Source organism: Corvus moneduloides, chromosome 3 (assembly GCF_009650955.1).
Source record: "Corvus moneduloides isolate bCorMon1 chromosome 3, bCorMon1.pri, whole genome shotgun sequence".
Taxonomy (NCBI): Eukaryota; Metazoa; Chordata; class Aves; order Passeriformes; family Corvidae; genus Corvus; species Corvus moneduloides.
Window position 1 is genome coordinate 30,091,723 of NC_045478.1, and position 26,990 is coordinate 30,118,712.

General features: G+C 34.9%; 1 long non-coding RNA gene across 1 annotated transcript; it reads right to left on the reverse strand.

The window, feature by feature from the left end:
* Positions 1-86: 86 nt before the first annotated feature.
* LOC116441063 lies at positions 87-26,990 on the reverse strand. Its single transcript, XR_004238866.1, has 3 exons — positions 26,845-26,990; positions 17,196-17,283; positions 87-198 (listed from the first exon to the last, which is right to left on the reverse strand). It is a non-coding gene; the product is annotated as an uncharacterized LOC116441063 (long non-coding RNA).

The window sequence follows — 26,990 nt, forward strand, 5'->3', positions numbered from 1 at the left end:
GCAGAAGCGCATCATCATTAGCTAGAAGTTTCTGAAACACAGCATATACAAACCTGAGGTTGTGGAGCAGATTATACTTACAACATTGAGAAGTTTGATGATAATAAATCAGAAAATTTGACATTGACAGTCCAGAAGTGTAGCAGCAGACTGCAGATATCTTGGAAGGGAGATATTCAAGGATGAGAGCAGGAAGACCTGGAATGGAAAAAAGAAACAAAAAAAGAACCAAACCTTTTTGACCAAAAAAGCAAAGCCTAAAAGAATTGATAAATAATTTGCAATGGCAATAGTAAGTCAGGTTTTTGAAAATCTATGAAATTTATTTGAAAAATATAACCCATTACAGTGATGATGCTATGGGGCTAGTTTTTACATTGGTTATAATGGAAAGAAAATAAAATGCATATGCATCATGTGGCATATATGATATGTATAATAAAATGTATGTAAGTACTTTTTCTAAAAGAGTTTTGATATCATTATTGTCAGGTGGCCAGTTTTAGCCACTTCGACCACAGTATCATGACAAAAATTATGTGATAATTACATAATGTAAAAGAGATGGAGGTTGAAAAGCATTTAAATACGTGATAAACTGAAGCAGGTGGACATTTTAGACATGAAATTATAAATTTTTTGTCTCTTCTTTCAATCAAGTAATCCAATCAGTACGTTAGACCTGGAGGTCCTATCAATACTTACTAATGAAATATTCTACAACAACATCATTTTTGTGACTTTCAGAGAGCAATTTTTTAATTATTCATAAACTGTTTATCAAGTTGAATAAGAGACATGGTCAAACAGCTCACATTATAAAAAGTAAATTTTAAATGAAAGTGTTTCATTGTCTAGATGTCAGAATGCCTGATTTATAGAAATATCTGAGATTCCAAATTTTCATAGAAGCTTTGGCATTTAATTCACTTTTGGTGGCTCAAATATTTCTTTATGGCTCAAATATTTCTTTAAAGTACAGGTTTTTAAAATTCAGGAATGTATAACAAAAAATAAACTTTAAAATGAAGTGCTGGTTACTAATGAACATGTTTTACAACATAAAATATGCCAACAAAATTATCACCCACCAGGGAAATATATGGTCTCATGGGGTGTTTTCCATAGAAACATTTTCAACTACATTTTATATCCTTTATAACGGCAATGCAATAAAGAATGAATTATAGAACTAAATCCATATCCATCTATTAGTTGCCTCTGGAAACTAATATACCCAATTGCTCAAATAAAAAAACCAGACAGCCTTCCTGACAGCTAAAACTTTTCAAGGAAGTACCAGAAAATAAGCAATTAAATTGTACGTCAAAAACCTGAGCAATATCTAGGCTTCAGTAATCTGTACTTTCTTTAAGTCAGGGCAATTCTTTTATATATTCAGATGAGAAAAGAGATATGAAGTCTTGTAAGACTACACAGAAAATAGGAGAATGAAAAAAAACGTTATGAAATAAGTCCTTACTCACAGTCTCTCCAAATAATATTTATCTCATTTTCTTGTTTGTTGTTACAAAGGTATTTATTCCAGTGCCTCTGTTGGAGTAGTTAACTGTTGCAACATATAAACAGAAGACCCAAGCAGCACAGCACATACGTGAAGGAAGAAAAGCATTTTTACATGAAAGAAAGTATATACGAATGTACAGATTTATAATAATTGACTGGCTAGAAAGTACCATAATTATATTTAAGAATTTGAGAAAAGGTACCCCAAAGATAAAGGAATTAACCAAAGAAGATAAAATGAGGTGCAATTTAATTTAAAAATCCTTGTTCTTGATTTCACAAGTAAAGTGATTAACACTATTTTAAATTAAGTTCTGTGGAAGGGGGTTTACACATCTTTAAGAAAATCTCATTTTCATTGTTTCTCAAAATGTCACGTATAAATATTTATCTTGCTTTTTCAGCAAAAGTTTGTTAGGGTAATTGATCACAGAGTTTTAACAAGAAGCAGGAGAGAAAAATGTGTTTCTTCCCTAGAGGACCCATGAAGTACAGTACTGTTCAGTTGTGACAAAGAAAGAACTAATATTTTTACATGTAAAGCAGATTTTACAACATTGTTTTTCAGAATCACCCTGAAACAGGGCTTTATGTTATTTGTTGCATGCATTTCAAAATAATAAGGTTATGACATGAACTATTCCTCACCCAAACTAAGCCTTAAATTTGTAGTGCTAGAGTACTGATAATGTCTCATTCCAAATTTATCACCCCAGAATAATGGAAAGATTTCAGGATGCATCCTCACAGTCCCTGCTCCTTGTGGACGAGCTCTTGTCATTAAGGAAATCAGGAAAGGAACGTTGTCTGCCTGATAATAATCAGGAAATAAAACACAGTTTTTTAATAATGTGCATGATAATAAAATAGGACATGGCATACTTAAATACAAGGATTCCCTGGGAATTATTTTTTAAATAATAACAATGGGAAACTTTGACTACATCTGTGATATTGTAAAGGGATTTTTTTGTTTGCTTTTTTTTTTTTGGTTTTGAGACTGTGGAAGATCTCTTCCAAGTCCTACTGAGTATAGTTCTGTGTTGTGGATGGCACAGATCTGAAATGAAGAAGTAAGCTAGTGATCAACTTAGAAAGTCATCAAAAATACCACAAAACAAGAAAACTTCCACAGTTTCACTTTTCTATGAGAAAATTGAAATATTATTTACAAATTTGATATCCAGATGATGACTCATAAAAATCAAGATCTTGGCTATAGTCTAAACTTGAAAAGAGGTTTAAAACATTTTACTACTTTATAAATGAACAGATAAATCTATCCAAAAGAAAATTATCCCTCATAAAATGGGGCTCTAAACATTTGGGTCTGTCTCAAGCAAAGAGAGGAATCATATCGGATAATTTGCCTCAGCTGCTTATTAACATTGTGATTGATAGGCAAAAATTAGAGATAACGGCAGGGCATTGATTAAATTGGAAGTAATCTTTGGGGACTTCAAGTAAATCTAGATTTAGGAATATAATTCTGTGACTTAAAGCAAAATAGCTTTACTGGAACCTAAATTTTAATATTCCTCAGAGTGAACTACAAAAAGAACAGCTATGGAGGGTAAGAGAATCCATTTCAATATCTTAAACTGAAACCTAAACTAGAAAATTGGAACTGTTACACTGTTAGAATTTACAAACCTTTGGGAATGATCTCAGCATAAATTTCAGGGACCACTAGATATCCAGATTTTAGGACTAATTAATGTATATTCAAGTTTTCAGCAGTACAGTGTTAAAACTTAGGGAAAATGTATAGTTTGTATGTTTTGCTGGCAAACACAGAAAGGAAAAAACAAACTCCAGCATTTACATGGAAATTGTAAAATCAGTAGCAAATCAATTCTTCTTATAATAATAGATCCAGTTAGATATTTTTCAACTAAATTATTTCTTGTCAGAAAAACACAGCTTTTAATGAAGGAAAAAATGAAGGCAAAGTGAAAAATGTTCATTATAATGGTTTCAGTTTTCTATTCAGCTGCTATAATATTAGAAAGAATAGCTTTCATAAGCTTGAAATCTTTACCTTCTCTATATCTCTCAACTGGATTTCATTCCCTTATCATATAGAGTATGAGTTATTTTTGTTTACTTTCATGTTGCTCTTCTTACCCATAATCTGTCACAAAATGATGAAAGGTCAACTTCTACATCTGTATGGTTATGATATCAACATTTATCACTCACTGGTTAAATTTATAAACAAACTCCTCTGCAGTTTCTCCCACTCTTAAGCTCCTATAACTACCAACAAAGCTACCTCATTGTTGTCATAGAGAAATATTGTTCAACTCACACAGCTCAGATCAGATCAGGACCAGAGAGGTAGTAAACGACCCATAATTATTTGGCAATCAGACAGCTATACATTCAGGTTCCACATCAGCAATACTACCAATAAAACACAACCCAGACAGGGTAGGAAAATGTTACTATACACCTAGAAATTTAAAAATGTATCTCTGTAACTAGCACCTCATTAAGGCATCAGCATGGACATGTGGCCCCACATGATCCTCTGTGAATCTGGAGGAGACTTCCCCCACCACTGTGCCTTGGAGCCTGGCTGGGTGCAGGCTGCTCTCATGCCCCATGAGGAGTTGCTAGATCTGGCCCAGGCAAGGGTGGGGCTGCCATAGGGCGATGCTTGGCAGTGCCTAAACAAGGTCACTGCTCCTCTTCTTGCTCCAAGGGATCTTCCCCACTGATATCAAAGACTTCCATGAATCTGTGACACCACTTCAGACTGACCAGTCTTCTTGTTTCCTGGTCTCACTCCAATGTTTATCAAAGTACTTGTTTTCTCTTGTGCTGTACTTGGGATCCTCAGCAATAAGGGATACCTCATCATACGCGTGTATAACACCTACCCCAAAAGCAGTTTCATTGCCTATGGAACAGTAACTACTACAGTATATAATAAATATCTAATTTTAGTTTATTTTTAATATTCTATGTCAATAGGATGGTAATAGCATTTCAATACACTTCTCTAATAGAAACTGTGCAGATATATAGTTTAACTGATATTCATCTTATGAGGTTAGGATCATACTTGCAGTGAAATCCTATATCAAAATGAATAAGCTTAGTATTCAAACAGAATATTTGATGATTTGGTTTTTTTCCCCCCAGTTAGTATTTTCTTTCAGAATATTCATGCCAGAGGGAGCTCCAATCTTCGTACTTCCTGTTCTAAACAGAAATGCAGACATATTTTGTCAAGATATCCTGTCATATAGAAACTATTTCTCATTAATTTTTACTGAACTCTGTCACAGAATATCTTAAGTATATTATCTTTCTCTTGTATTTTATCAGTTTTGGGGGAAAATAGAAAATTTTAATTAGAGATGAAATAATGAACAAGTTATTAGGTATAATTGTTACTCTTATGATATTGTTTTTATGCACAATACAGACACACTTAAAAGATGTTTTAAGGCAATCAACATTAAGTGTTTAATAATGTCACAAATAACAACAAACTCCAGATGAGGCAGCATTACTGAATATGACAAATAAAAAGGAGAAACCATCATTAACTATAGTTAAAAATTAATTTGAAAGACAAGAACAACTTTATAGAATATAATTTATAGAATTATAATTTGAGTTATATAATTATAATTATAAATGAAATTTATAGAATATGCTTTTGTATGACTATGTCTGCATCAACAAGCAAACAGAATCCAATTTTTATGGCAAAACAACAGGTACTAGGGGAACTGCTATCTACATTATCCATGTTGGAGACTTAGTTTAAACAGTCTGTGGTTTGGTCCTATGAAATTAGCGGTTGTCAGCAGTTGGTGTCCATTAGTTATAATCCCCTGGAATCATTCTTCCATGTTATTTTTATCTAAAAGGCACTCAGCTTTAGCACTCTGGAAGCAGATTGCATGGCACACCAGGGTGTAGGTGAAGGTAATGGGTAAATGAACTTGTTTCTGAACTATGACTCTCATGAAGAGGTACCCATTACAAAGGAGTGGCTCATAAAGACCTTCTACTATTTAATTTTATTTTCCAATTAAAATAATTCTAATATAATTTTCTAATTAATTTTTTGGGTTTTTTTGTAAAAGAGTTAATTGTTTTAGACAGATTTCTGCAGCTACAACTGCATTTTTTAGCACAAATACTAGAATTTAGATATAGATCATCATTATATAGATGTGGTGCTGCTGCTAGCTGCATCTTTTCTAGATTCCAGGCAACTTTTCTATCATCCATTAGACATTTGTCCACTGATAAGTGGAAGGTGTTTAGAAGGGAAAGTCAAAGGATCACAGAAACTTGATTACATGTGTTCACGTTAGAAACCTATATGTGAAGTTTCCCCTGCAAGGACATCGTAATTGATCTTCAATTGTTTGGTTTGGAATTTGTTGCTAAATCCTTCAGCAAAACAGATTGTTAGAAATCTAATGAATACAAAGAATATATATATTTTCTTTATATTCTAAGTGAATCACCTTAGTGTCAAGCCCAAAGCAGTAGTGCTACAGCACCTTGGGAATGTAAAAGATGCACAGAGGGCAGAGGGTGCCTCACATAATCCATTGCATAAATCAGCTCTGCACATACAACACACATATATGGTGAAAGGAGTTAAACAAATTCTGTAGCAAAATATAATGGTTAACACTATAATTTGAAAAAAGCTTCTCCCCTCAATTTTATTTTAAAAATTATTATATATATATATGTATATAAAACCCTTCTCACTCACAGCTCCCTAGACTCTAAATCCTAAGCTAATGTTGCTGGTTTGAGGAAATTACCTTTAAAAAGAGATCTGGATGATTAAATCATTGAAAATTTATAGAAATTAGTGTGACAAAATTCCAGTAAAGGATTTAGGTTTTACTTGCTACATCCTGAAAAAAGTCATCCCAGTGTCATAATGTTCTGAAAAAATGTCACTGTTTTCTTTGCTTTACAATGTGGAAGCATTGACTCTCCCTACTGAATTTTCCTGTACCTTATTTAGAAGGTGTCAGAACACCAATAATGATAGTGATATTCTACATGCATTTAATATGGACTGCAGATACATGGAAGCACAAAAATTAGCATAGAGTAATTAAACTGATTAAATTCTTAGTGCTGTGTGGTTTTGGATACAATTTTACCCCGAAACACTGAACTTCTCTCAAGTGTAGTTACCTCTGCTGACTTTTGGCTGCCTCAGCTCACTAACACCTAAAAACAAAGAGAAGCCATGTTTCTGTGGGAGTAAGGATTTCTGTCTAGTAGAATATAGAAGCTAAATGCATGGTGAATCAATTCCTCTCAGAAAGGAGAGAGAACTCAAGCTAGGGTCTTTACCTTCAGTGTGAAGGTTTTAATTCCCAACTGCTTTAACTGCTTGATTAAAATATAGGGGGTTTTCATGATAATTTTTTTCAACTTTATCCTGACTGACTTTTCTTTCTATATTTTTTTTTAGATAGATTTTTTTGTTCTTTGAGTTTAACATTTGCAAGACAAATCTGCAAAAAATTACAACTTCTCTTCCAAGATAAAAAATAGCATATCTAACCTGAAGTTTTAGTTCACCTTGTTATCATTCTTTATTCAAGGACGACTTTAGACTAGGGTGACTGCCAGTGTTTTCTGCACAGGCAAAGAAAATATGAATAAAGAGAGAAGGAAGAAGTGGTCAAAGTGAACTTTCTTTACATTATTTTATTTCCCTTTCTATCCAGCCTAAAATTTTGTGCTTTCATATAAAGCTTCAACTATAAAATGCAACTTCCCCATTCATATGATGTTTATTTTTAATCTTTCTACTTCTAATATTTTATCTAGGTTGGCCACACGTACATATACATAGGCTCTCATGTTTTTAAATGTTTAGTATTTTATAGGTAATTGTTCAATCTTTTAATTTGATTATTTCCACTGGAAACAGCAAGCAAAAGCAGAAATTACACATTGAATTTGTTACATAACATTTCTAAGTAAAAAAATTACAGTACCTTGATAAATATAAAAGTAGGTATTTGCTTCAAAAGATTCATACTTGGCATATTAGTGAATATAAAATATTTAGTCTCCTACAAGTATTTGTACACCCATTTTTACAAAAAAAGAATCTAAAGAATAAAACCCAATAGTTCTACAATATAGAAATTTTCTTTCTACAATAATCCACCCATTAAACAGTGAATGTTTCTGGCCATTAATCCAATTAGCAACCCTTCTACTCCCGTTTAATATTCTATTGAGTATCACAAAAATAGATTAGGATTTGTGTTGTGTAACTTTAGAATTCCACTCTTCTTACAGGAGAAAGCTCTGCAAGGTAATTGATTATAAATGGCAATGACAGATGGCCACTGTTAGGACTCCAGGACACTATTAATATTTCTAGGTCAGACTTAGATTGTTCCAGATCACTTTGATCCTTAAATCAAATAGCCATTCAGTTCAGGAAATACTGATGATTTTGGCAATACAGGTAAGAATTAACCTGCATTATTTACACTGAAGACACTGAAGCAATACTTCTAAGTTACTGATACAGCAAAATATAAATAAATTCATTTTCCACTGATAGCAGTGGTGACAAGTCAAACAGTCCAGAGCCCATCAAGAGTCTCACAGGAAAAAATATTCTCAAAAAAAGGAAAAAAAGAGATGTATTTTGTTGTAGGGTTTCTCACCAGAAAAACCTACAGGAAAAGGTTCTGATTTTTAAGAGAATCACAGTTAACACAGAAGTATTTCTTTGAATAGAGAAATTTAAAAAAAAATTAAGAAAAAAAAGTGAAAGAAAAATACAAAGAAAGAGAAAAAGAAAGAGGAAAAAAAGACAAAAAAAGAAAAAGGTCAGAAGGTCAAAATGACATTCGTTTGGGGAAGGTTTGAAAGAGTCTTGAAAGACAGATTAGTATGTAAAAACTCTACTTAAATTGTACAAAAGAAGCTTCTGACTAAAGCAAGCTTTCAATCTAAAACGGTTCTGAAATTTCAGTGTTTGTGGAAACTGTGACTTAAAATATGCAGATTTTTATTCGAGGGCAAGCAAGAGGGCAATGTCCATAAGACACACACCACACAAAAGCCAAAAGGCAGATAACCCCACAAGCTCAGTAAATATAAAAGTTACAACTGAACAATTAATGGTTAAAATAGAAAACTAACAGTCACATTAGGTAAATGTTCAGGTTTGCCAAATGAGTAGATGAATCTTATTTTGACAGGAAGAGCCTTGGACTTAGAATACACTGAGAAGCATGTATCTGATTTTCAACTGTCTCCCGTTATCACAAAAACTCTGCTTGTGATTCAGAAGACAGGAATTGTACATGTCCAATTGTGAATTGGCCATGTGAATTTCTTACTGAAATTGGAATTTCAGTAAGACTCTCCACAGTGTGAGAGTGAGATAACACAGCTTTAGATGATCTGATTCCCTGTTATGTCTTTCATCTTTTTTGAGGGAAAAATTTACATTACATTTACAATTATATGTGCTTGAAGAACACGACCCTGAGATTAGCTCAGTTGGTTAGAGCATGGTGCTAAGAATGCAAAAGTCATGGTTTTGATCCCCACATGGGCCATTCACTTAGGAGCTGGACCTGATGATCCTTCTGGTCCCTTCCAACCCAGACTATGCAGTGATTCTGTGCTAGTACAAAGAACAATTCCTAGAACATCCTCAAAAAGGGGTAGAGGGAAGAAAAAAAAAGAAAAAAAATAAGTAAAAGGAAAATGGTTTGGAGCTGGATTATACAGAGTCAGGAAGTTATTTTCTTGTCATATCACACTAATATAATTTTTACTTTCATCAGATCCACTTCTCCAAAAATTATTCTTCCCATTCAACGACAGACTTAAGATAGTTAGGGTAGTGCATTGTCTGAGGATTTAAAGACATACACTTTTAAAAGAAACATATATAGATAATGCGTAATAACAAAAAATATATATTGAACATAAATCACAATCTTTCCATTATTCTGTGAAGTGGTAAAACTCCAAACTCTACTTTTCTAGAAGATTTATTTAATTGTCCTAGCTTTTCTGTTATCTTGGACAAAAAAATCAGCTTCATAAACAAATAATTAACTTCTAAATTTATTTATTCCTTCATTCATAAAATATTCTTTGAATGTGAAACTTTCCTGGTCTGCTTCAATTGCCTAAATATGAGGTATTGTAGGGTAATAGCTCTACCAGTGAGTCACATCAAACAGGTGGTAAATACCTGTCCTTTGGATCAGGAGATCAAAGACCAAACATCTCAGCCAATACTCTGGAGACTAATTCTTTCCCCTAGAGGTTCAACATATGCTTCTGTTTTCAGCCAGGTTCTATATCTGCAGCTTTGACACACACAGCCTTATAATTCCCATGGAAATTATCATGTTCATTTTAAGAGCAAGTAGATTACACAAGAAAAAGCAAATAAGAATTCAAAAGGAAGAATAGCATTTTAGTGGTTGAGGTAAAAGTAGTTGAGGTATATTATACTGTTATATATATTACTGAAACACATTTTTCACTGAACATAGCTGGTGATCGAATTTCCAAATGATAATTGCAGCCCTTCTGTGCAAAAATACTATGGGCAAAATGTTGGTTCTTGCATGTGTACATTCAGAAGATTGTACCAACAGTAATATGGTTGAATCTCTCTTTTCCAGCCAGAATCACAAAGTTTCTTTAGGATTCTAGCAGTCCTTCAAAGCAGACAGAACCATACTCTGACCACGAAGATATTTTCAGAAGATTATTTTTAAGCAAGTAACCGGGAAGATATTGAGTCATAGCAGTCTGTGGAGACAGGTAGCAGATATGTGGATGCTGCCTCCAAAATATTTTGAATGCCACAATACTTACTACTGCTATGATAAGATGTGCTTACTTCCAAAGAAATTTTCAAAAAGTTAGACATGAATTTCACAGTATATAATCTTATGGGGGACTGTACAATATCTGTTGTGAGGGGTTTCAGCATAGGCAACCAAAAGAAATTTGTTATTATAAGTACTGAAGTGTTAGACATAACTGTGAAGGGACTCTCAAAAACTATATAATGATTCACACACAGCTGCACATAAAGGTATGCCATATTACAGTCCTGAAAGTCATTGCATCATAAAATGATTTGGGTCAGAGGGGATCTTTTTAAAGTCCACCTAGTCTAACCCCATGCCCCCAGCCACCACCACAGGACATCTTTCCCTAGGTGTCAAGGTTGCTCAAGGTCCTCATTCAACCTGTCCTTTACATTGTAAATTAATTTGGCTGTTTTCTTATTTTTCTTAGCTTAAGCTTCAAGGCATTTTCAAGTATTCTTTTTCTCAAAAAAGAAAAAACTGTGATTATTTTCTTCTTTGGGTAAAACACTGTGGAAATTATATTTCAAGTGATAAGGGAAGAAAAGAAAGTAAACTACAAGCATATGTTAATATATGTTCTTGAATTAATAGCATTTTCAATGTATATTTGATAATAGTTAAAGTTTCTGTAATTTTAATCTAGCACCGTACCATGTGAAATGCACAGTATTATAAGGTATTTTTATTTGCTTTAGGGGTTTTTTTGCCATAATGAATACTTTGTAAATAATACTCAAATACAGTAAGAACTCTGACATGATATGTCTATTGCAGAATGCCACTTTATAATTCACTTTGTATTTTTTTTTCCCCCAGAACCTTTACCTGCTAAAATGGTCTCAAAGGTTCTTTTTTTATTACTAGCTGGATTCCTAATTTGATACAGTTACTGGGCCATTTACATATTTTCCTGTAAATGGAAATGTCTAAACACATGCTTTGTTTTTCATTACTTAAAGTACTGAAAGTAGTAATTCCAGTGTAGTAGAATGTTTTTTAAAAGTTGTTGGAATTTTTTCATTTTTGTCAAAAACTTTATAATAGAGATTATATTTAATCTATAGAAATATTGATATTTAATAAAAAACCCAATAGTTTCTATGAAAAAATGAATAAATTTTTACTCTTATACCTTTACTCTTATACCACCTATGAATATGAAATTGTTTCAACTGAGACCTACATAGTTTCAAAACCTAAACCACAACCCATCAGACAGGAAGAGAAAATACACATTTTAAAAATATAGCTTACACTACCTGTGGACCGACAAACATTTTGTCCATTTGACTTGTATCATATCACCTTAAAATTTTCAAGAGTTAATCCTTGACAAATAGTATCACTAATCCAGAACTGATGAATGCAAAACTGTATTTAGAAAGTGTTAACAATGGTTCACTTTAAACTGGAAGTACATACTGAGATTCTCTTCCCCTGGGTTCTATCCAGTACTATTCAACGCTATTCATTACTTTATTAATATTTATTACAACTGTATATGTTACCACATTGGAGGGAACTTCAATTGCAGGAGGACTGGATTAGAATTTCAATCATTTTGAGACACTGGAAAACTGTTATGAAAAAAAAACATTTAATTAAGTCAAAGGTACAATTCTAGACTTAGGGAACAAATGATTTCAGAAACTGGAAGAACAGAGTGAGGGTAGATTGCAGTCTCCAGAGTAGGATTTGGGGATTATGATACAAAGTAAACTGTGGTGAACTACTATTGAACTAGTTTGCTGTTCTGAAAAAAAGATAAATAAGAGGTTGAGGTGTACAATTATATGTCTGTAAAGGTAATGGCTCTTCTGTATCTGAACTTGTTAAATTATAGTGTATATGGATTAGCGTCTCTAAAGTGTGGATCAGCTGGGGAAAGTCAGGGCTATAAAAATGTTGTTTACAAGAACAGTCTGAAAATATTTGTATTTTCATGGGTGGAGAGGCATGGAGGAGGTTCTAGCCTTTTTCAAATGCACAAGAAAATGGTTGCAAAGACCAAAGATAAAAAAATAAACTGTTTTGCATACCCACAGTCAAGTGAACTGGAAGTAATGGATGTAAATTGCATCAAATGAGACTTTAGTTAGAGATTAGGAAAAACATAAGCTATTTTTAAAACCTGTGATAGATTGCCTACATGCATTATGGATTTTTCCTCACTAGACATTTATAAATACATGTTGATCCATCAAAAATCATTAAAGCAGATGAATATTTTTTGAGCCATTTGGTTTTGCTTTTTATATTACAAACATGCTAAATATGGATGTGTCTTGGCTATTACAACTCTAACCAATAGGAGGCACCAAGCTGTGGAGGTTGAGAATGAATAAGATTGATAAAAATGATTTTCAAGAATGTGAAGATTTACAATGCTGTTATCTTTGGGTTTGAGTGAAATGGTTAAGAATCAAAATGGATGACTTAATTGACTGGGTTTCTTAGAGTATATGGACAGAAGAAGACACTACAAATTGCACAGCCTGGGGGCTGGAAGATAAAAATATACATACATAAGAGAAAACTCAAAGACCCCTGGTACAAAAATTTAAGTTTCTAAATTAGGAAAAATGCATTTGCCAATAATTCTACAATAATGAAAAATCAGTATTTAAATAGAACATGGAATAATAAGTTTTTTAATCCAGAATCTCTGCTTTTTCTGTGTGAAATTCATTTCTGTTCAGGCTGTAGTTAAAATGGGATAATATCTTCCTCTTAAAATGATGCTATTTCACAGAATATTGTGAGATGGAAGGGACCCATAAGGATGATCAAGTCCAACTCTTAAGTAAATTACCTGTATGGAGCTTGAGCCCACAACCATAAAGTTACTAGCACCCTGCTCCAGCCAACTGAACTACTATAGGGCTAGCAGTGCATGGAACATCTAGCTGAAGACAAGAAAAATATGCACCAAAGTATTCAGGAATGAATGGTAATGCTATCTTTTTGCATTCCGTTAAATAAAGGAAATTTAAAATCTTTCCACTCTAATACAAAGCAACAAAGAGTCATTGTTAAATTCTGTTTCAAAAAGGTGTACCTTTCCAATACATTTTTCTTGTGGATGGAAAAGTGCCACATTTGGCCTTTGAGATAGTGACAATATTTCTGTACTTGAGAAATACACTAAGAACTTTAACTTGTCTAGGCAAAGGAAAGCCTTGACCTTTTTTCAGATGAAGTACCTCAAAAATATGGTGATGAGGACCACATAAAAAACCATCATGCAAATCTTCACTTTCCCTGAGGGGAGAACCTGATCTCACAGGTTACTTGTTCCAGATCAGAAGACAAAGTAAGATAAAATCTTTTCCATTTCTACTATGTGCTCTCTCCTCTGTAGTTTATTCTGTTAAATATAACATTTTAAACTGAACCTTTAACTTGAGACTTTAGGTACTATTTAAGATTCCTTGTAGCAGAATTTTTGATGGAAATGTACATAAAATTTTAACCCTTTTGTTTAAACTTTGTTGTTTATGGAAATTGTTTAAGGAATCTAGTTCATATTTTAAATTGGTATGCAATGAAAGAATCTGTATTAAATAAATGCTTCCTAATTACTGATATTGTACTTTGGATGTATGCAAATTTATTACATTCATGGAGTCATTCACTATAGGTGAGTTGAAATTAATTTAATGCATTTAATAATTTATCTGACTAGAGGAAAACAGTATATTAATATGGCAATGTTTGTATTTTATTTTTCAATAATGCTTTTCAAAAAAAAATCAGATTGTTAAATATTTGGTCACTTGCACACAATAGAGATATAGTATATTTTACTACTTAGACTAAAATAAGACATTTACAGATATATAACATCAGTGAATTTCTGGTCACTAGGTTTGTAGTTAAATTTGCAATGTCTTTACAGTTTCACTTTCTAAATTTTTTTAGATGGCTACATTCTTCTTTCTAAATTTCACTTATACCCTCTACTTTATTTCTATTTTATTTAGCTTATAACAATGGAATGAATCATTACTAGGAAGTTTGTCAGTATCATGGGGCAGAAATGGCAACAGACTTTCCAGAAAATTTCGTGTGATAAGAACAGGCAATGACTGCAAAAATGTAACAAAGTTTTGGGTTCTGTGGCACTCTTCAGCTATTGATCAGAGAGTAAATCACATGTAATCTATTTATTATTTATCACTCAGATCTCAATATACCTTTTAATATGATCCAGGATAATCTGTAAAATATTTTTTTACTTAGTGTTAACTAGTCTTCCCCAGTTTCCAGGAATCTGTTTTTTAGGGCCTTATCTTCTATGCAAACTATGGTGGAATTAACTTCAGGGGCTCTGAAGCAAAGCACAGCAGCATTTGCTGTGGTGTCAGGCACTACCATGGCTCACAGTGCCAGTGGGTTGGTCACACTGTGGCATTTCTTCCTGTTGAATAAGCATCCTATAACCCAAGGCCTCCTGTGCTGCTCTCAGTTATTCAGAAACCTCTAAGTGACAATTAATACAAAAAGAAAAAGCAGTTGAAGTCCTTGTACCACGCTACTCATGGAAAGGAAATTTGATTCATTAAAAGAGATAATGGCAATTCCATTGGCATGCCTGAATTTTGTTTAAGGTCATTTCAAAGGCCCATTACCTTCATTAGATCATAGCATAACAAAAAGATGAAAATGCAAAAGAAAGCAAAATGATATTTTGACGCATTGGGTGTAGGGGGGTGGAAAGAGCGTCGTGTCCGTCCCGATTGTGTCCCGCCAGAGCCACTCCGGGGGTGCTGTGCAAATGCACTTGGACACACTGTGGCACACCGTAGTAGGTGGGTACTCACAGCCACTCACACACACAGAGCTGGACAGCTCCTGCAGCATCGCCGGGGACAAAGAGGCAGGAGGGGTCCTTTGTATGGAGTTCCGAGGGGTTTATTGGGGTCCCCGCCCAAAGGGATCCAGGAACCAAGAACACAGAACACTGAGGGGTCTGGGGTTTTATCTGGATTGGCACCGGGGGAGGGCAGAACATCAGAGCCTATCCTTCGGGGGCCATGGGGTGGAGAGGGCGTGGTGTAACAGGACGGTGACCAGTGGGAAAGGCGAGGGGTGGAACAAGGGACACGGGAACCAGTGGGGAATCAAGGAAAGGAGAACTATCTAGAACATGAACTTAAAAAAGGTAAAAGGGGGTGGTCTTAGACCTCTGAGCCTGCCCACCAGTGGACCTCCACTGTTTTGGGGCTCTGTGGCTTCTTGGTCATTTCTGCAGTGGATTCAACCACTGCAACAATATTTAAGTTAAAATTTGATTTTACCTGTTTTACCGGGAAGTAAACTACCCAAAATTAAACTAAAGAATTTATTTTCTGAGTGAGAGACATGCAGAAAATCAGTGTTTGCATCAGGCATTCTCTAGGCTTCTTTCTGCATTTGTTAGTCCAACGTGATCAAAGTTTGCTTGTTTTTCTTTTTTAATCATTCCTAACAGGCCATGGGGCCATTATATATAAAATAATACAATTTTTTAAAAGGTAGAAAATAGTATTTATAAATATTGCAAACACATATTTCGTAATAAATTGATCTACCTTTCTGAAGTAATAGATAATTACAAACAAAATTACGAAAAGCTTTTGCTTTGAGTGGTAGCCTGTATTTAAAATGTTGCAGAAAAAAGTCTCTGACTCATTTGCAGAGGTAGCAGTAGAGATCTGCAGTATGTGATGGGCAAAAAAACCTCTCAAAACCAACCACAAGCCACACATGTACTAAATTGCCATAGCCAAGAGATGAGTGCCTCACTAAAGTAACTGAACTATCAAAAATTATTTCCAGTGATTATAAGAGATTACATTCTTGGTCCTGTACATATGTGGATGTAGCCCAAGTGCAGGAATCCTGTTACTTCTTAGGCCTGTGTTACTGTTCTAGTGTCTTTGAACACAGTAGTGGGAAGCAGACATGAGAAGTCTTCTTGTACTGTCTTTTGTCTTTACACTTTCCTGGAACAGTTTATCATGACTGAGTCATAAAGGGAACAGATTGTAATATCATCTTGCAAAAATCCATTGACCTTGGTAGAATGCCTTGTGAAAGAGAACTCAGCTTAGTGGAAGACATAAAAGTAGGAGCACTGAATGAGTTTCCTACACAGAAAGAAGAGATCAAAAGGTGGCCTTTTTTTTCCTGCAAAAGAGAAATCAGTCAGTAAGTTCAAACAATTTAACTATTCTGAACTTAAACCTAAAAATAATATATTAAAAAAACAACTCCTTTTTGTTCACATGCAGGCAAACGTGCTGCCTTTTGGAAAACAATCTATCAGAGAAGTAAAAATATGAATCTTGTAGCCCAGAACTAGTTATTTATGCAAATTTTACTTTAAATGAACATAAGAAAAATACTTCCCATAACAAGAATAAAGTAGGAAAAGAAAAGCCTTTACTCAACTCATTAGTTGTAATTAAGAAGTATGTAAATCCTGATCTTCAATCAATCATTTCAAAATTAAACCTAAAGCAAAGTAACCCAAAAACTGCCCTTCAAATTTCTCATTACAGCACCATTTAGAAATGAGATTTCCAGCTGAACTGCAATTGTGTTTAGTTAAACAAGCTGTCAGATTGCAATCGGTATGTGCAATATGGAAGTTATTCAAGGGTAACATTCTGAACATATGCATAATTATCGGAAGAAAAGATATGAGATATATTAATTTAGTTTCCATTACAGAAAAAACAAACATGAACTGCTCACTGCAGTAAACAAAGGAGCTGGACTTGTCTGTATTTGGAAATTTCTTACCTGAAGGAATGAAAAGAATACACTGTGTAGTCTTGATCTTTCTTTAAAGTCACCAGTTATCAGTGTAAAAGGCTGCCTTGTTAGGTATCTGTTGCAGGAGAAGGTCAAATATCATATTATGATTCTCACTGGAAAAAGTATCTGTTTTACTGCAACAGCACCTATTTTGCTGTTGGAATCTCTATCTTAGGTATGTAAAAACACTGGAATTTTTAATATGCTATTTCCTTGAGTCTTATCAGAATTGTAGATCATATCTAGAATACAACCTAAATAATTTATACTAAAACAATTTCAGTTATCTAAATAGCAGTATTTTGAAAGCAGGTTGACCGACTCAACTGCTGGGGGAAAAAAAGCCAACCAAAACACAAAACTAAACCCAAAAACACAAACAAAAAACCCCCAAACCTTCAATTAATAGGCATGTGAATACAATACTTTTCTTAGTGGTTAAGCTCAAAAACGGAATTAATGGTCTTGAGAAAACTTTTATTTATATAGTTGCAGAAAAGAAAGAGTTTAGCTGATTTTTTTCCCCCTGTAAGATAGAGGTGGTTTCAGTTTCCAGGTGAGATGAGTAAAAGAAAATATATATAAAAAGGTAAAAATATAGTTGAAATTAGTATTTTTGTATAGATGTTAAGGTCCAAGTTTTTACATTTACAGTGAAGAAAACTCAAGTGTTTCATTTCTCAGAAACACATTAAAACGTTTCCTGTTTTCTTACAAATATTCTCAGCCTTTCAGATAAGAGCTTCTTAGAAATTGTCCCTAAATCACTGGAACAACTATCAGCTGTGCTTCTTTTTATTTTCTTGCTATTTCCTTTCTACCTTTATTTTTCCATAACATTACACTATTTACACTACATTATAGCTATAGCATTACTTATATCACAATCATTTTAGTTAAAACCTAAGATTGTGAGTATTAAACACTTATTGAAATATAATACCAAATGCTTAGTGTTTTTCTCTATTTCTTTTTTTTTTTAATTTTTTTTTTAAAACCTGCAACCATTGTTATTCATTTAAGGGTTTGAACATCCTAGGTGACAAAGTAAAATTTCTAAGATAGCAGATAGTTCTCTCATATAGCATAAATACATAAAAATAAATTATCAATGACATTATTAAGGTGTCTATACATAATAATGAGTATATGAGGTTGTTACAAGGTTGTCATCTAAGGAGAAATGGAGGGTGTTCAGAGTGAGGGCATTTGTCTTCCCAAATAGCCTTTATGCATGCTGGAACTCTCCTCTCTGGGGATGGCTGAACATTTGCCTGCTAATGGGAAGCAGTGAGTGAGTCCCTTGTTTTGCTTTGCTTGCATGTGCAGCTTTTACTTTACGTATTAAACTGTCTTTATGTAAACCACACATTTTCTCACTTTTACCCTTCCAATAAAGTCCCTCATATCTGCAAAGACTTGAATTCATAGAACCACAGAATCATCACAGAATCATCGAATGGACTGGACTGGCAGGAACCTTTAAGATCATCTACTCCCAACCTCCCTGCAATGAAGAGGGACACCTTCCACTAGACCAGGTTGCTCAGACCCCATCCAACCTGGCCTTAAACACTTGCTTCCATCATCAACCTATTCCAGTGCCTCACCACCCTAAGGGAAAAGAATTATTTCCTAATATCTAACCTAAACTTTCCCTCTTTCAATTTGAAGCCATTCCCACTTCCTGTTGCTACATGCTCTTGTAAAAAGTCTCCCTCCATCTTTCTTGTGGCCTCCATTCAGGCACTGGAAGACTGCAATTAGGTCATCTGAAGCCTACTCTTTTCCAGGCTGAACAATCCCAATTCTCTGAGCTTTTTCTCGTAGGAGAGGTGCTTCATCCCTCTAATCAACATCGTGGCCCTCCTCTAGACTCACTCCAACAGGTCAATGTCCTTCTTGTGCTGGGACCTCAAGGGCTGGATGCAGCACTCCAGGTGGGTTCTCACAAGATTGGAGTAGAGGGGCAGAATCACCTCCCTTGCTCTGCTGGCCACGCTGCTTTGGATGCAGCCTAGGAATAGACATTGCCAGCTCATGTCCAGCCTCTCATCCACCCCAAGTCCTTCTGGGCAGGGCTGCTCTTGATCTGTTCATCCCCCAGCCTCTGTTGATAGCAAGGGTTGCCTTGAACCAAGAGCAACACTGTGCATTTCATTTTGTTAAACTTCATGAGATTCCCTTAGGTCCACTTGTCGAGCTTGTCCACATCCCTCTGAACGCCATCTCATCCTACTGATCTTGTTCACCTTGATGTTTCATTATTCAGAGAATTATACAGTCAGTCTGGGTTTTGTTTGTTTATTTGTTTTAATAACACCATTATAAAACAAAAACTGGATTTATTTATGTCTGAGAAGGAAAGGAGAGGTGAACAACCGGTAATATGAAAAAACCTGACAGCACTTATTTTGATTAATTAGAAGAAATAAAATATTGTTTCCAATTATCTTCTGGTTTACAAATATTTCTTATCTGAATGTATTTATTAAATTGTGAAGACCAGAAATAATATTATAAAAGTATCAGCCTTTTGTCCATGGTCCTGAGATGTGAAAGTTTGCCTTTTAAAATCAACAGTTCTGAATTCTGTGCAAATTTCTGCTTAAATGGGAGAGTGCTCACATAAGCATTGTTTGCTGAAGAAATGTTCCTAAGATTTCTCGGAAAAAAATGAATTCACTATGTAATTACAGGAAGCCACCAGTAAACAATCCACAAACATTTTAAATATAAGAAACACTGAAATACACTGATCACATTATACAATTTATAAATAGTTTATGAACAGGAAATAAGGATGTTTTCAAATTGTATCCTTTGTCAAGTATCTTATGCAAAGTAATAACCCTAATAATAAATTTCCTTAATATAAAATGTCCCTATAATTTGCATGTGATAGTTTTATAGCAATTTCTCTTTGTGGAGAAAATAAGTGCTTACAATGCTGCTGTGTCCTTGCTGTGACAGGCCAAATTTACTTTGAGGCTTCTTACTTTTTTAGCATGTCCTTTGTTTCAGAAATTACTAGTTTAGACTATTCCAGCTCTGTTTTCCTATGGTACAAATGGTATTTTTTATTTTTATTTGAATATTGGCTACAATGTTTTATATGGGGCTTTCATTTAGACTTTAACAACTAGTATTGTCTGTTTTCTGTATTTTTTTCCATACTATTAATTAATTACACAAGTTTTTAAATGCTGCTGAAGAAAGGAAAGGAGATCATTTGCTTCTGTATAATAAAACCAAGACGTTTTCCACAACTCATGAGTGTTTTTTCCTGTTAATAAATTAAAAATAAAATAAATGAAATAAATAATTAATCATAATTGGGTATTCCATACTTGTCTTGAAAATTGTGTTTCCTATCTCTGTGATGGTTTTTTTAGATTTGATAAACACATTTCATTTAGTAGCTACAGGGTTAATGACAGAATCACGTCTGCATTTTTTGCCTAAATAAAATTAATTATTCATAGCACTACAAGCCTGAGTCCCATAAGCAAAGCACCAACATTAATAGCTAAGTGAAAAGAAATGTTTGGCTAGTTTTTGGTTTTTTCAATGTTTTTTTCCCTCATAGGAGTAATGCTTTATATATTTTCACCTAATTGCAAATAATGTTTCATAATTCCATCAAATATGGAACTTACCAGATGCAAGTCTTCCTTTTAGGGAAGATCTCCTTTTTGTCTTAGTATGCATGTGTATATGCAGTGTGGAATACAGATCTTTATTGAAGCTGTTTTTATCTGTTAATCCCGTGTCTGATGCATTACCTGAATTTGTAAACTTAGAAATTCACTTTGGAGGCAAGTGAAATATACACAGTGGTTACAGAGCTTTCTAGAGGAAGGATATCTACACTGTCACATGAGCTGTGTGGGAAAACATAACAGCTTGTAAAAGCACACACCTCTTCATGAATGAAAGAAAAAGCCAATTTCAAAAGGTCTTCATTCCTTAGACTACAACTTTCAGGCTTCCATCTTTAAGATATGATGCAATTTTTCTTATCTTTTAATATTTTTTGGGGCTAACTCTCCTCTATAGCACTTTATTTGTTTAGTATTATTTTATTATCTCATATTTTCATTGAATCCTAATGATTCGTTTAAGAAAATATCGACGCCAATGCACATAACTGTTACTTGTCCCAGTAATTATGACATTCAAATATATATATCTACTTTATTTTATATATATATATAAATATATATATATACTTATTTTATAAGAATGAGACCGCTTCCTTAGACATAAAACCCATGTCCTACTATGCATACTTATATCTTTAAGATATTTTAGAAAGAAGAAAATACATATTTTTTATACCAGCAGAAAGAAACACTATCATTTAGGATAATGATTAATCTGACAAAATGAGATGAGGACCCTAACTTTAATGTGTTCTTGCACAAAATCTCACAGGACTCATCAATCCTGACAGCGTTAGTAGGCTTCATTAAGCATTAGTTAAATTAGCCATTACTTCTTAACATTATTGGCTAATTGCTTTGTGAATCTCAGGCAGCTCCAGAGTATACTAAAGCTCCATATCAATATAGTAAACTTTCACTTCTCAGTATGATATCCCACTATTTAAAACTTGATTGATGGTTGGCCTTCAAAAGCTGGAATGGGCTTTATTAAATTCCTAAGTAGGAAGAACAGAAAAGTAGAGTGAAGATTTGATTGCCTGGTGCAAATATAGTTTTTAGTATGCTGAAAATATTGATGAAGATGACTGGCTAAAATTTGCAGCTGAGAAAAAAATCCCACAAATTCTAAAGATAACACCACCTTACACCATTTGTTGATAAGAATATTGTAGTCCCATTCCAACATAAAAGTGTGGCATGAATTCCAAATTGATGTTTAAAGCAATAAAATGTGTTAGTTCTTTCTGGAAAAAATGTGTTGTACCTTGTCCACATATGATCTTTAAATATCATCTAATTCAACCTCCTTGTTGTGGGCAGGGACTTCTTTCACCAAATCAGGTTGCTCAAAGTCCCATCCAACCTTGCCTTGAATGTTTCCACTGATGGGGCATCCACAACTTTGCTGGGCAACCTGTTCCAGTGTCTCATCACTCTCACAGTAAATACTTTCTTCTTAATAGCTAATCTAATATATGATCTGAATCTATCTTCATTCAGTTTAAAACCAATATTTCATGTCCTATCCCTACAAGTCCTGGTTAAATGTCTCTCCCCATTTTTCTTATAAGCCCCTTTTAAATATCAATAAGGTGTCTCCAAAGCCTTTGTCAGCCTCTCTTTAAGGAAGATGTATTCCAGCCCTCTTACCATTTTTGTGGTTCTCCTTTGGACCCACTCTAACAGGTCTATGTTGTGCTAGGGGCCCCAGAGTTGCATGTGGTATGCAATGCAGGGTCTCACAAGTATGGCACTGGGAAGAATCACCTCCCTTGATCTGCTGGTCACGTCTTTTTATTCAGCCTTGGATACAGTTGGCTTTCAGGGCTGTGAATGCACATTTTCAGCTCGTGTTTAGTTTTTCACCCACCAATATACCCCAAGTCCTTCTCTGTAGGGCTGCTCTCAATCTATTCCGAGTGCAGTCTGTACTGAAGAAATGTGAAGTACCTGGTTGATTTGTCCATACCTCTTTGTCATTTATGAAAATAACTCATGACTGCAAAATTTATGCTGGTCTATATGCTGGTCTGTTTCTCAAAACAGGCACCTATCAGTGCTTCTAAATAGTAATAGATCCACTTCAGGAACACAAGGCTCAAATTGACAGCCTGAAACCTACTACTCTGAGAATACATTAATCAGTAATAGAGATCATGGAAATGCCTTCCCACTTCTCTGTTGAAACTTTGTCAGGATTCAGCAGAGAATTAAAGCTTTGTGACCTGTGTCTAAAAAAAAAGAAAAAACCTATTTCTATTGTTTAGCGTTGAGCAGTGTGCAGTTGAGAAGGGAATAATCTTTGATTTCAGTCCTTGGTTCTAGAGTACTAATGCATGGTATGAACATTTTTATCAGGATATAACTGCAACTGGGACAGGTAAGTTTTATTGCTTGTTGCTCTTTTGCTAAGGAACAGAAAACCCAGACTTCTACAGCTGCAGCCCTGCAAGCACTGGGGGACAAATCCAAGGAAGGAATGGCACAAATCCAAGCAAGGAATGGCACAAAAAAGCTGTACCTCCTGTAACTTCTGGTAAATTGCACTTTGGCCTTAGATATCCCCTGGTACCTGGATTCCTCCATTCTTGAAACAAGTTGACAGTATTGTGTGGATGATATCTAATCCATGAGGGAGTTTTTTCCATATAATTTTGGAGTTTTCTGAATTCTCATCCTCATCATCGTATCTGGGGGATTTCAGGTAGCTAAATAACTCCTGCCAGCACTCTAGGCAACAGCTTCCCACAAGGGATCAGAGAGTTTATCCTGACTACCCATGCCTCAGGAATCAGAAAGCAAAGAAGGGGTAGGATTGTCCCTGCTTTGGTGATCATCTTTGTAGTCAGGGAGCTCAAGAAGACAGGTTTCCCATGACGACAAATGGTCTCCTAGAAATAAAGGCAGAAGCTAATTGCCCTGCTGGGAAATGAAGAGTGGACAGAGAATAGTGCCAAAAAGAAAGTGCCAAAAAATTTCTCTTCTAGTAGATTGGCACCTGGGTTTTAAGCACTTCCCAGTGAAGATTCTCATGTGGCAGAACTAAGTGAATGACACTGTCTTATGTTAAAACAGGGATGAGGTTAGACAATTTGATTAGAGAAATCTGAATCAAGAACTGTAAAATATTACAGAAAAAAGAAAAACCACATCTACAAAAAACACAACTCTGTCTTCAGAAAAAAGATACATCTAATCAGAGCTCTCATGCAAGGAATTGTTCTTTAAATGAGAGTTTGGGATGCATAACTGGAGTCTGTGAGCAAATGGCCTCGTGAGGTAATCCTGTGAGAGTTCTGTCTGGGATATGTGCCATTTAGGTGTGTTAGCTAGCACACATCCCTTACACCAGGGCCTGGCTTCAGAGGTAAAATACATGGAATAAAGCTTTGGAGCTAAAATCCTGATACTTTTACATGAGGGATAGGGAAATTCTGTAGTTTAGGAAAAGACAGTGGAGATTTCTGAGTGTGGCAATTACTGTCTTATTTGGTTCCACAATATTGGGCTACAGATATGCATTTTACATATACATTTTCCTGTATTTGAGGTGCGTGTGAAGTTGCACCCTGTTATTTTAGTACCATGCTAAATAAAGCTAACATCCTATGTGTGTGTCCAAAGCAGACAAATTCTTTAAATTTTGACATCCTACAAAAGGTAAATATATGCCTTTGTGTTGGGTTGACCTTAGTTGGCTGCCAGAGTCCCGCACTACTCCTCTTCCTTAACAGAACAGGGGGAGAAAGAAAAGCTTATATGTCAAGATAAAGACTGGAGATCACTTAACAATTACTATCACAGCAAAATAAACTTGGAGAATTTTAATTTGAATTAATCTATTAATGAAATGCAGCAAGATATATCAAGTGATATGTTAGGACAAAACCAGAAAACTTTCTCCTGCACCACTCCACTCCCTTCTTTCCAGGCTTCCTGTGTCATGATATGTGTTGTTGGCATTAGGCAAGAGGGCAAAACTATCTAGGTGATATCATGCTAGCTATAGTATAGGAATGACACATACTAAGATTTCATTCTCAAAATTCATTACAAAGTCAAGGTTAAGTTAGTAGCAGCGATCTAAACCTGTGACACTGATGGGTAATTGGGCAGATGTCTGGACACTGTTGTGAATGAAAGGACTATTATTAGTGAGAGATACACTAAGTTGCAATTCACTTTCACCATGAAATAATTGTGTTTGAGTGGTGCATTGCCAGAGACAGATAACAAGAGCTGACAAGCCCTCCTATGTCTGTTGAATAAACACTGTTAACTTGATTCAAATGCGGTAGCTCAAATTTGCATTATCCTTTTTCAGTATTTCATTATCACAATTAATGTGGGCAGAGGGAAATCTGGTCAGTCTGTCCAGTGGTGTTGTCATAGGCAGAGTCCCTCATGGTTTTTTGTGAAGCCAGCCTTGAATAGTTGCTGTTGTTTCTTCTTTGAAGCAGTAATGAAAAAATAGGTTTTGACATTATAATTGCAAACACTTTTTTTTCTCTTTAGGTGTGAATGCAGAATGAATTCAATACATAGCTTCAATACATCTTACAGCATACAACATTCAAAAGTGAAAGCTTTTTTTTCCCCTAGATTACCAATAATTCAGCAAAGTATCTGGGTCAGCAAGTGTTTATTATGTCAGTAAATACACCTTTTAAGTTACACAAAAACGTTACATGTATAACCAACCACACACATAATTCCAGTTCTTATCACAAGCTATTGTTCATAGTGCTTTTTCTACTAATATATTTTCTGACTGTCATTCTTATGTATCCACATTCTCTCAACTAGGTGAAACTCCACATAAGTACAACATGTGGAATCCTATAAATATAATGAGGCTTTTTATGTTTCACTATGTCACCACAACTCATATTAGCTACTGCTAGAACCAGGGAGTTCTGAAGAAGGCTTCAAGCTAGTGTTGATATTAAAGGTGCACACTCACAGATAAGTGATATATTTATTAGGAAAGAGCAAAGAAACAGAAGACAATGTGGCATTGTTCTTATGCATTTTCTAGTAGTGTGCTGAGAAGACCACAGATACTTATCCATTTAGAATGAAAAATGAAAAAGAAGCTGAAAGAAGTGGAAGTTTGGGACATTCAGACTGGTAGTTGGAAAGAATTTATCACTACTGCTGACACAAGCCAGGATGTTATTGGCTGCCTTGGCCGCCCAGGCACACTGCTGGCTCATGTTCAGCTGCTATTGACCAGCACCCCCAGGTCCTTTTCCACCCGGCAGTTTTCCAGCCACTCTGCCCCAGCCTGTAGCACTGCATGGGGTTGTTTTGACCCAAGTGCAGGACCTGGCACTGGGCCTTGTTGAACCTCATAACATTAGCCTTGGGCCACTGATTCAGCTTGTCCAGAGCCCTATGAGGAGCCTCCTAAGTGGTATAGCAGGTCACCGTTACCCCTTGGATTATGAGGTCTTCATTCTTCTCCCTGTACCTGTCTTCCAGATCAGGAGACTGGTCTTACTGTTAAAGACTGGGACAAAAAAGGCATTAAGTTCCTCAGCCTTTTCCTCATCCTTTTCCTCATCCTTAGTCACTATGTTTCCCCCCACAATATGTCACTATCTGGGCTTCCCTGAGTTCACAGTCTTTCCAATAAATCTTCAGTCTGAGTTTGTAGATAATAGACTTTCAATAATTTGTGAGGCTAGGAGGATTAGTGGATTAGTGCACAAGCCTTTGGACACCAAAGAACTAGGTTAAGAGATCTGCTTTGGGTCAAAAGAGAAATGAGTTTGATAATCTCTGCTTAGTCCCTGGAAAACATTTGTACAAATCACAGAATGACCTTTAAACATTTCCTACTATTGAAATTCTTTACTTACAAACGCCAAATCTGGTGCTACACGCAAAGAAAATCATCCAGAAAGACTATGCCTTTCTCACTGAAACTGAGCTATAAATCTGAAATATACTGAGACACTCACCACTTAGAAGTCGTACTCGGACTATAACAACTCATACAAATCAAGTATCTCTGGTGAAATATTCACATTCTTTTTTTCTTCTTTGAACCATCCATTTCACTCTTGCCATTTTTCAGTTCATGTAGTGAAGCAGTTAGTGGAGTTCA